We start from the raw sequence: 10,253 nt of genomic DNA, 5'->3' as shown, positions 1-10,253 counted from the left end.
GACTTATGCTAACATTCTTCCTATATATATTTCAATTAAAAATAGTATGCTGAGTAATCCACGTTTTATTATCTACATCACCTCTCTAGTCTGTATGCTTCATTAACTGACAATTTGTTGTCTCTATTTTTATAGATATATATATTTGTATATATATACACAAATATATTGTATATAATATGTGTTACAATATATACAATATTATATATATTATATACAATATTATAGATATAACATATATATTTTAAGACAGGATCTTTCTCTGTCACCTAGGCTGTAGTGCAGTGGCGTGATCTCAGCTGACTACACCCTCCGCCTCCTGGGGTCAGGGGATCTTCTCACCTCAGCCTCCCAAGGAGCTGGGGCTACAGGCGGCTGCCACCATGCCCAGCTAATTTTTGTATTTTTTTTGTAGAGATGGGGTTTCACCTTATTGCCCAGGCTGTTCTCGAACTCCTGGGTTCAAGCCATCCACTTGCCTTGGCCTCCCAAAGTGCTCGGATTACAGGCGTTAGCCTCCATGCCCAGCCCATTCATAATCTTTTTAAGCATTCGGTTTTCATAGCCTCCATAAAACAAGAAAATTATAGGTATATTTTTTGCTTATTTATTCAAATGACAAGTATTTATTGGGCACACACCCACCTCAGGCACTGTTTTGGTGCTATGAATTTGTAATCACTGAACAAAAACACATTCCCTACCCTCGCAGAGCGTACCTTTATATACATACAAATAAATAACCAGAAATATAATTGCCTTACAATTCTGACAGAGATAATTGGCAAAAGAAAAATTAGCTGCACACAAAAATATGTTAACATCTGGAGAATAATGAAATTATGAGCAACAAGCATCAATGAAATCATGCCAAAATCAAATGATGGCAGTTCTTGGTAGGCTTCCAGAATTAACTATTAAAAGAAGATATTAGCCTTAAACCCAGTGTGTCTTCTGTGATGGCTGTGTGTGTGTGGGGGGGGGGCGGGGGGGTTGTGTCAGGCTGCATTCATGGAGGATGGACAGATGCCAGGATATTTCACAGGAACCTAATTGTTCTTCCCTGCCAGGAAATCGCTGTAGCGTGACAAGATCCCAAGGATCAAAGTGCCTGAAGACAAGAAGTCCTGGAGCAAGCTTGTATTGCTTTCAGGTGATGCTGTAGATCACCCAAATGCCCTGCAGTGGCCAGCGCCCCTGAACGAGGACTGGACCCCGCATTTACATGGCTTGATTCTGTGACTCGAGCAAATTACTAATGTCTTTGAACCTCAGTTTTCTCATTTGAAAACTGAAAATCATAATACCTCAACATAAGATTAGTGAAAAGAATAAATGATATCACATACATATATATACACACACACGTATAGTCAATATGTACAATGCTTGCTGCACAGTTAAGTGTGCAACAAATGTTTGTACCCTGCTCCAATCTTATAACTTCTCAACAATAAGGTTTATAAAGGCCACACATATTTGACAAGACAATCCAAACTTTCACACTTCACCTTTCGAACACTTTTGCCCATTAGACCTTACAATTCTAAGCTGCATTTCTTGTGCATATTTGGGATTCGGTTCCTGAAATGATTAACAATCATTCCAAATACCACTTGCTTGTTCTTGCCAGCCACCAGTTCCATTTCATCAACACACCCATACTTAGCTATACAGCAGTTCCTGTTTGTAAAATTACTTGAAGATTGAGTTAGATTTTTGTCCTTATTTAAGAAGTAGGAGTGGAAAGCTGAAATAAGAAAGCAGAGACTAGCAACGGGAATGTCTGTTTTTATAAGCACAACACAATAAACAGAAATGTGTAGGTGTGTTTCTAGCAGGAAACTCTGAGTCAGCCTCTCATTGGACTAATGAGGGCTCAATGTGAATTACAGGTTGGGTGGAACTACATTGGAGAGAATATACAAGATACTAGATCAATATTGGAGTTAGATTTAAAAGTGAGATCAAATTAGGAAATAAGTGTGTGTGTGTGTGTGTTTCCATATTGGAATTAGATTTAAAGGAGAGATTGAATTGGGAAATAAATCTACTTGTGTGTGTGTGTGTGTGTGTGTGTGTGTGTGTGTGTGTGTGTGTTTAACTTTACTGAAAAGAACTCCCTTTCTAGTCTGTGAATCTATTGATCTATTGTTTATCTTTCATGTATGTATTCTAGAAAGCATTATGTGGAAGTGTGGACTTGCCTCTATCTAGTTGCCTTTTTTATTTGTTTATTTCCAGCCTCCTGCAAAAAGGAGGTGATGAAGTAGCAATTTCTCTAATCTCAGTATTCTCCTCTAAGCAATCTGACCAGGAGACTACAAATATTTGTTGGTCACCTACTATGTTCCAGGCATCATGTCCCCAAGGGTATGTCCCCTGCTAGAGTTAGCAGAAAGATCTGGCATGGATTCAAACAGATTGAAAAATGAGTAAGACAGGAGATCACTGGATCTGCAAATCTGATGAGAAAGCTTCCTTTTTAAGCGCTTCAGCCTTATTCTCTCTTGAAATATGTATGGGCTTAGGCTTTCATAGCAGCATACGTAAAGGAACCAAGGCTCTGCTGCTCAAGGTAAAGCCGTGCAACTCTGTGTACACTGGCAGGGACTGCGAACCTTGGAAGAGAAGCGTGCCCCAGTGCCACTGGAGACTCAGGCTCTTTCTAGTTGCCAGAGATAAACCCCTTTCCAGCTCCGGAAAGCTGACGCTGTGACAAGGCTTCTCCTCTACAGCTGGGACCTAAATTAGATCCTTCTATACTCCAGCTACTTGATCCTCAAATCTTTAAGTCTTGGCCACCCTTAGACGTTCTCCTTCAGCCCTTTTCTATATGTCCTTTGAATATTTGCATACTGATTTCTTTTTTTTAAAAAAGTGCAAAGAGAAAAAAACTTTATTTGTAAAATGTTTTTCTACTTTTATTTTAGGTTCAATGGGTACATACGCAGGTTTGTTGCATGGTGTATTGGTCTGTTTTCACGCTGCTATAAAGAACTACCTGAGACTGGGTAATTTATAAAGGAAAGAGGTTTAATTGACTCACAGTTCTGCATGGCTGGGGAAGCCTCAGGAAACTTACAATCATGGTGGAAGGTGAAGAAGCAGCAAGCACTTTCCTCACAAGGTGGCAGGAGTGAGAGAGCATGAAAGGGAAAGAACCCCTTATGAAACCATCACATCTCATGAGAACTCACTCACTATCATGAGAACAGCATGGGGGAAACTGCTATGATCCAATCACCTCCCACCAGCTCCCACCCTTGGCACTTGAGGATTACAATTGGAGATGAGATTTGGGTGGGGACAAAGCCAAACCATATCACATGGTACATCGCATGCTGCTGAGGCTTGGTGTACTAGGTAGTGAGCGTAGTGCCCAATGGGTAGCCTTCCAACCCTCTCCTTCCTCCCCTCTCAAGCAGTCCCCAGGATCTATTGTTCCCATCTTTGTGTCTAGGAGTACGCAGTGCTTAGCTCCCACTTATAAGTGAGAACCTGTGCTAATTGGTTTTCTGTTCCTGCATTAGTTTGCTCAGTATAATGGTTTCCAGCTGCATCCATGTTGCTACAAATGACATTTCATTCTTTTTTATGGCTATGCAGTATTTGATGATGTTTATGTACCATTTCTTAATGATACTTCAAACTTGGTAGGCTAAGACTAAAATTTTATTGTTAGAGCTGAAATCATGGGTTACTGCAGCTAAATGGGTCTCAGACTCTAATTCTTCGTTCTTTTGTGTGTGAATAAACTGAAGTCAAGAGTGAGGGTCAGAGAGAAGAGATAATGAATAAATGGCACAAACCTCCTTAGCAGCACAGGTCTGGCTATAACGTTCTGACCCCAAATTCATTGTTCATTGGGTCCTCTTTGCTGCATCGGTTAACGACATCACCAAAATCTCCACTCACCTTGGTTGCAAATGTCTTCCCATTTCCTACTGTATATCCAAGAAGTTAACAAATCCTCTCAAACCTCCAAAATACTTTGTTCCATCTTTGCTTTTTATGATTTATGTCAACAGCCAAGGCCTTAGTTCATCCTTTCTTTATCTCTCCCCTGAGCTGTTATGACAGCAACTCAGCTGGCTTCTCTGCAGTCATCCTCTCTTCTGAAACTCCAGCCAGTGAACTGGAACTAGAGATATCTTCCTGAGATCAGATGGTGTCACTATCCTGTTCTAAACTGTCCATACCATACCTCCACGTGCAGGAAAAACACCCAGACTCCATAGTGTGGCCTCCTCTCTCCCCCAGTGTTTCCACTCCTCCAAGGACACCTCTCCTTTTGTCATCTAACACCATTGCTCTAGGTGCTGTCCTTCATGCTAGCACATCTTGACCTTTCAACCAGTAATTTTTTTTTCTCAAAAAAATTCAATTCACTGGAAACACTGCTCCTTCTAGGACATCTACCTGTCAAAGTTCTGTTCAAAGCTTAGGACCAGTTTGGTCTCATCTCCTCTAAGAAGCCTTCCTTAGCCATCCTAGTAGGATGGCTAGTAGTATCAGAAGTAATATCAGAAGACATTTATCCCATCTCTGTCTCCAACTCCTATGCTTCCTTTTTCTATAGAACACAGGAAACACCAGATGTTGCTCCCACCACTCCCCAGGCCTTTCTAAGCCAAGTCTCTAATAGCCATTTCTTTGCAAAATGGATTGTGCAACCCACAGTTCTCGCCTTACTCACTTTATGAGCAACTTTCGACACAGGTGATCAATTTCTCCTTCTCTCAGTATTTTCTGCACTTGGCATTTTGAGTGCCACTCATTCATGATTTTCCCCCTCTTACCTCATAGCCTCTTCTTCCCAGTCTACTTTGCTGTTTCTTCCTCATCTCCCTGATGTCTACACGGTAGATTGTCCCAGAGCTCAATCCATGGATTCCTTCTCTGTATTGCATGACTTTCCAGGTGACAGTGTCCAGTTTCATGGCTAAATTCCATTTAAATTTGATGAGAACCAACATTACAGCTGTAGTCTGAAAGTCTTTCCTGAACTCCAGATTCTTATATCCAGTGGCCTATCTGACATATCCGATTGGAAGGCCAGTCGGCATCTCTTTGGCTGTTCTCACTCACATCCCAAATCCTTGTCACCAGCCAGTTCTGTTGCCCCTCCCTTCAAAATGAATCTAACGGCCGGGCGCGGTGGCTCAAGCCTGTAATCCCAGCACTTTGGGAGGCCGAGACGGGCGGATCACAAGGTCAGGAGATCGAGACCATCCTGCCTAACATGGTGAAACCCCGTCTCTACTAAAAAATACAAAATCTAGCCGGGCGAGGTGGCGGGCGCCTGTAGTCCCAGCTACTCGGGAGGCTGAGGCAGGAGAATGGCATAAACCCGGGAGGCGTAGTTTGCAGTGAGCTGAGATCTGGCCACTGCACTCCAGCCTGGGCGACACAGCGAGACTCCGTCTCAAAAAAAAAAAAAAAAAAATAAAATGAATCTAATACGCTACTACTGCTAAACATTGCCATCACTACCTCGCTGCCCCAAGCTACCATCAACTTTTGCCTGAATTGCAATAGCATTTTAATTAGATGTTGTCCTTCTTTGTTTGCATTTCTACAGTCTATCTCACCGTAGCCAGAGGGATACCTTTAAAATGTAGGTGTTATGGTTTGCATCTCTCCCCAGAAGCCCATGTGTTGCATGACTCGCTTACTTTTTCCTCCGTCATCTTCTTGGAGAGTCCCTACCACTGAAGCCTTTTCTGAGCACCCACAAAAAATAGCAACCCCACTCCTTAAGCTCCCTAATTCCCTGCCTGGCTTTATTTTTCTCCATAGAGTTGTCAAGTTACCACCATTTGACATTTTTAATCTCTCTATCATCTATCTCTATCTCTTATCTATCATCCATCTCTTCTCATCTCTGTTTCATCTAATTATCTATTATCTATCATCCATCTCTCTCTTATCTTTCATTATTTATTTTCTACCTATATACCTATTATCTATAAATCATCCATCTCTCACATCTATGTATGTATGTATATATGTATGTATGTATGTATGTATCTCTCTCTTTCTCTGTTAGCTTGTGTACTGTCTGTCTCTCCCTGTGCAAATGTCAAATCCATGAAGACAGTGTTCTTGTCCATTGCTATATGCCTGATATTTAGAACAGTGTCTGGTAAACAATAGGTGATCAATAAATATTTATTGAAAGAATGATTAAATGGATACTTGAAATCAAAATCTGGTTACCAGCCTTGCCACAGACACCGTCCTGTGACAGGTCCCCCCCGCCCCCACCAAGTCTTGCAGTGGGGAGTCCAGTTGTGAAGCATACATGACAAAGAACCCTCCGAGGAAAATCTGTGGGGCTCTAGTGGCACACAGTGTGGCCTGGCCTGTTTCTTGTAGTAATAAACATTGAAAGCCCTTGAGAACGCGAGGCTATCAGATGATGTGGTATAAAAGAAAGAACAATGCACCAGCAAGCAGAAGATACGTATTTGGATTCTGAGTCTTATTACCTGTGGAGTCCTGAGCAAGTTGCTAATCCTATTTGGCCTCCATTTCTTATCTGTACAGTAACAGTGATGGATTCACTTGTCTGAGATCCTTTCCACACCTTCGATTTCTGTTAATTTCTGTGGGTGTCTGAGGAAAGATGGAGATAGGGAGGGAGGTAAAAGGGAGGAAGACAGTCTTTTGATTATTCATATACCTGCTAAGAGATAGAAAGAAGGAGATAACTTGCAGTATAAAGAACATTGCATGGAAGAGATCATTTTGGCATGACTGCACTACATAGAACTTAGTTTTGTGATTGGGCATCTAAGCATTCCAAAAGAATACTCGATTTACACTAAGTTCCACATTTTCTGTGTTTTGGGCCCTGATGCTTGCTTACATCTTTAGTCCAGACCTGGAGCTCTGTTTTCTGTACATCATAGTTGGAGCTTGGGGTCTTTACAGGCCATATTGAATGTAATTATTCATTTGTAGGTAATGACTAAAATAAAAACTGATCTGAGTTTTCTTCTGAGTTTTCTTAAAATGACACAATACCTTTCTCCTCTAAACATTTTAATGTATTATTTGAACAAGATTTATTCATTTTTGTATAGCACTTATGGAGATTTTAATTTAGTGATTAGTAAAATTATTTAAGAAACACAAACTGATGCTCAGCAATATTTTCCAATATGTTGAAATATTTCAACATACTGGAGATGGTGGGTTTCTTTTGTATTATGTCTTTGAAATTTAATATAAAGATATGATGTTCCATGCCAAGTGTGTGTTGCATTTTAGTTTATTTTAAATGAGTTCTCATGAAAGGTCGCACTCTTTATGACCATAGAAAGTTCATCATTATACTTAACTAGCCATTCTGTGCACAGTGTTTTATCAGGCAAAAACAAACAAAAGAAACATTTGATGTTTTACTAAGGCAGAATATGAATTGCTAACTTTACCTAAATGGAACATGACATTGTGTTTCTTTATTCTTATTTTTATTTTTTTGAGATGGAGTCTCGCTCTGTCACCCAGGCTGGAGTGCAGTGACGTGATCTTGGCTTACTGCAAGCTCCGCCTCCCGGGTTCACACCTTTCTTCTGCCTCAGCCTCCTGAGTAGCTGGAACTACAGGCACCCACCACCAGGCCTGGCTAATTTTTTTGTATTTTTAGTAGAGACAGGGTTTCACCATGTTAGCCAGGATGGTCTCGATCTCCTGACCTCTTGATCTGCCCGCCTCGGCCTCCCAAAGTGCTGGGATTACAGGCATGAGCCACCATGCCTGGCTGACATTGTTTCTTAAAAGCACAACCCCTTACGGGGTCAAGCCAGCAGCTCAAAACTATGTTCCAATTAATTGAGGACACTGCCGAGGAGGTCAAAGATCCCATAAAAAGTTAGTAAAGACATTAGATTTTAGACAATCAAAATAATCTGGAGAAATGATCTGTGGTCATAATGATTACCTCCAGGGCTGAAGAGAGCACTCAAGAGGATAATTACTGGGCACAGTGGCTCATGCCTGTAATCCCAACACTATGGGAGGCCGAGGCGGGTGGATCACCTGAGGTCAGGAGTTCGAGATCAGCCTGGCCAACATGGAGAAACCCTGTTTCTACTAAAAATACAAAAATTAGCTGGGCATGGTGACGCATGCCTGTAGTTGCAGCTACTCAGGAGGCGGAGATTGCGATGAACCAAGATCATGCCACTGCATTCCCACCTGGGTGATACAATGACACTCTTTCAAAAAAAAAAAACAAAAAACAAAAAACGAAAAGGAAGGAATAAGCTAAAGTTTAAATTGTCGTGTATAAAGCATCTCACCCAGTCTAGTTACAAAGAAGAATTTAGACTTGTAAAATCTACCACAACATTTTGTTCTTTATCTGTAGGAAATATTTCTTTTTTCAGAAGCCAGGTAAATGGGAGTTTCAGATGGCGTGTTTCTGTTGGTTATCTTCTGAAATTGGAAAACAGAGATTGTAGTTCTTTTTTCAGTTGCTTTAAAGTGAACCCACATGCAACTACAGCCATTCCGTTTAAATGAAAGCTGAACCATTCAATACACCATAGTAAAGGTAATACCTAAAGTACATTCAGCAAAAAGGTTGTGGATGGAATATGAGACACATGGCTGAAACTACTATTAATACCTTGAGGTTAAAAATTGCTGAATGGATAAGCTGCATTGCTGTGGTTCACTAAAGGACAGAGACCTGTATTTGAACTGAGGGCTCATTTCTCTTGACCTAAATGTGTCATGGCAACAAACAACTTGCAGGGAAGTGGTAAATCATAGTCATTAAACAAACAAATCATTGCGGACTGTCACTTCCTACTTTGAAGAACTGAAGCCATCTTCAGTATTATATAGCCAAAAAGCATCCATCCCTTTGAAAACTGCACAGGCTCCCCGCTTCCAAGTCATCTATTTCTCAGAGGCTTTACTTTTATAAGTGATTTTAAAATTTTTTGTAAAATTTATGTTTTTATTCTGTGCTACTCTGCCTCTCTTTTCTAACACCTAATTCTTAGATTATAATCAGTTTCAAAAGTACACTAAAAACATCATCACAGATTTTCACTCCATCTTCAGGAATCTGATGTGGCCCCCCATTTTCCCAGGGGCAATGTCATGCAAAACGCCTCTACTTCAGTTTGTTCCTCTATTTCTGTTCCGAGTGACCTGCAGCAAGAATTGCACTGCCCTCGCTATGGAAAGTGGCAGTCCCCCACTGCTTATGATTATTGAGGTTCTTTGAGGCAGGGCTCACAATCTCAGATAAACTGTGCCCCTCAATTATAAGGGCTAGCTGAAAATGATTCTTGCCTTACAAGTACCTTATTTTCCAATAAGCAGTGTCTACATTCAATTATCAGACATTATTGGAAACACAAAGGTCACTACTTACATCTCAAAAGCTCTTAAAGCAAACATGTTATTGCCTCCTGTACATTTGGGCTTTAAAACCTCAGAATTCACTTCAGGAGGCTATTACCCTCATCTCTGTTCTTTTTGAACATCGTAGCATGATGGAAAATGTCCTGGTCCAAACACCGAATCAGCCAACAAAGCAATTCAAAAGGAAAAATGCCGAGCTTTAAAAAATGTGATACAAAATGATTGCTTTCGTTCTCCGTCGCCTTTGTCCCCACCCTTCACTCCAATGTCAAAGCGAAAGCATCCCTTTGCTAGCATGACAATTTGAGCTAAGAATAAGAAGCCAGTCATTATTTTATCATTTAATATTAATTATAATAGTATTAGTCATGATGAACTCCTGTTGCATTATGTAGCTTTCAAATATATTCCCAAAGGACTTTGATTATAATTTGCCATTTTATTCATGTTCAATTATTTTAAAGTGTTGCTGAATTAACAAGATCCACTTAGCCTTAATCACTACTTACCTCATCAGTTTATAGCACTGACATGTCTGGCTTATAAAGACGATCTGTGACAGAAAGAGACGGAGCCATCATGGCCACGGCTGACACCCAGGCTCAGTTCTGAGGGGTGATGGTTCTGTGGGACAGGCACTACTTCAGCCTTGGTAGCTAGATGAAAGCCTGCAGACAGAAGGAGGAGGGCATGGGAGGTTGTAGCTACTGAAAACTCTTGGTTGCTTCATTAAATACCTTGTCAATCTCTGGAATTATAAATGGAGTGTTCTGTATGTTTTCCTTCTGATGCACACTAATAGTCCTGACTCTACCTGCCTTATGTCTTGAAAACATAGCTGCATTGAGATTGTGATATTGGTG

The 10,253-nt window shown here is 40.7% G+C and overlaps 1 long non-coding RNA gene across 1 annotated transcript in view; it reads right to left on the bottom strand.

The window, feature by feature from the left end:
- LOC108535214 (uncharacterized) overlaps window positions 1–9,973 on the bottom strand; it is a 96,038-nt gene extending 86,065 nt beyond the window's left edge. The window contains exons 1-2 of the long non-coding RNA XR_001887164.1: window positions 9,900–9,973; window positions 6,495–6,621 (exon numbers count right to left, since the gene is read on the bottom strand). This is a non-coding gene — a long non-coding RNA (uncharacterized LOC108535214). The remainder of the gene's footprint in view (window positions 1–6,494; window positions 6,622–9,899) is intronic.
- Window positions 9,974–10,253: the final 280 nt, after the last annotated feature.

The sequence above is a fragment of the Rhinopithecus bieti genome, unplaced genomic scaffold (assembly GCF_001698545.2).
Source record: "Rhinopithecus bieti isolate Rb0 unplaced genomic scaffold, ASM169854v2 scaffold_12641, whole genome shotgun sequence".
Lineage (NCBI taxonomy): Eukaryota > Metazoa > Chordata > Mammalia > Primates > Cercopithecidae > Rhinopithecus > Rhinopithecus bieti.
This window is presented reverse-complemented; position numbering and strand designations above follow the sequence as displayed.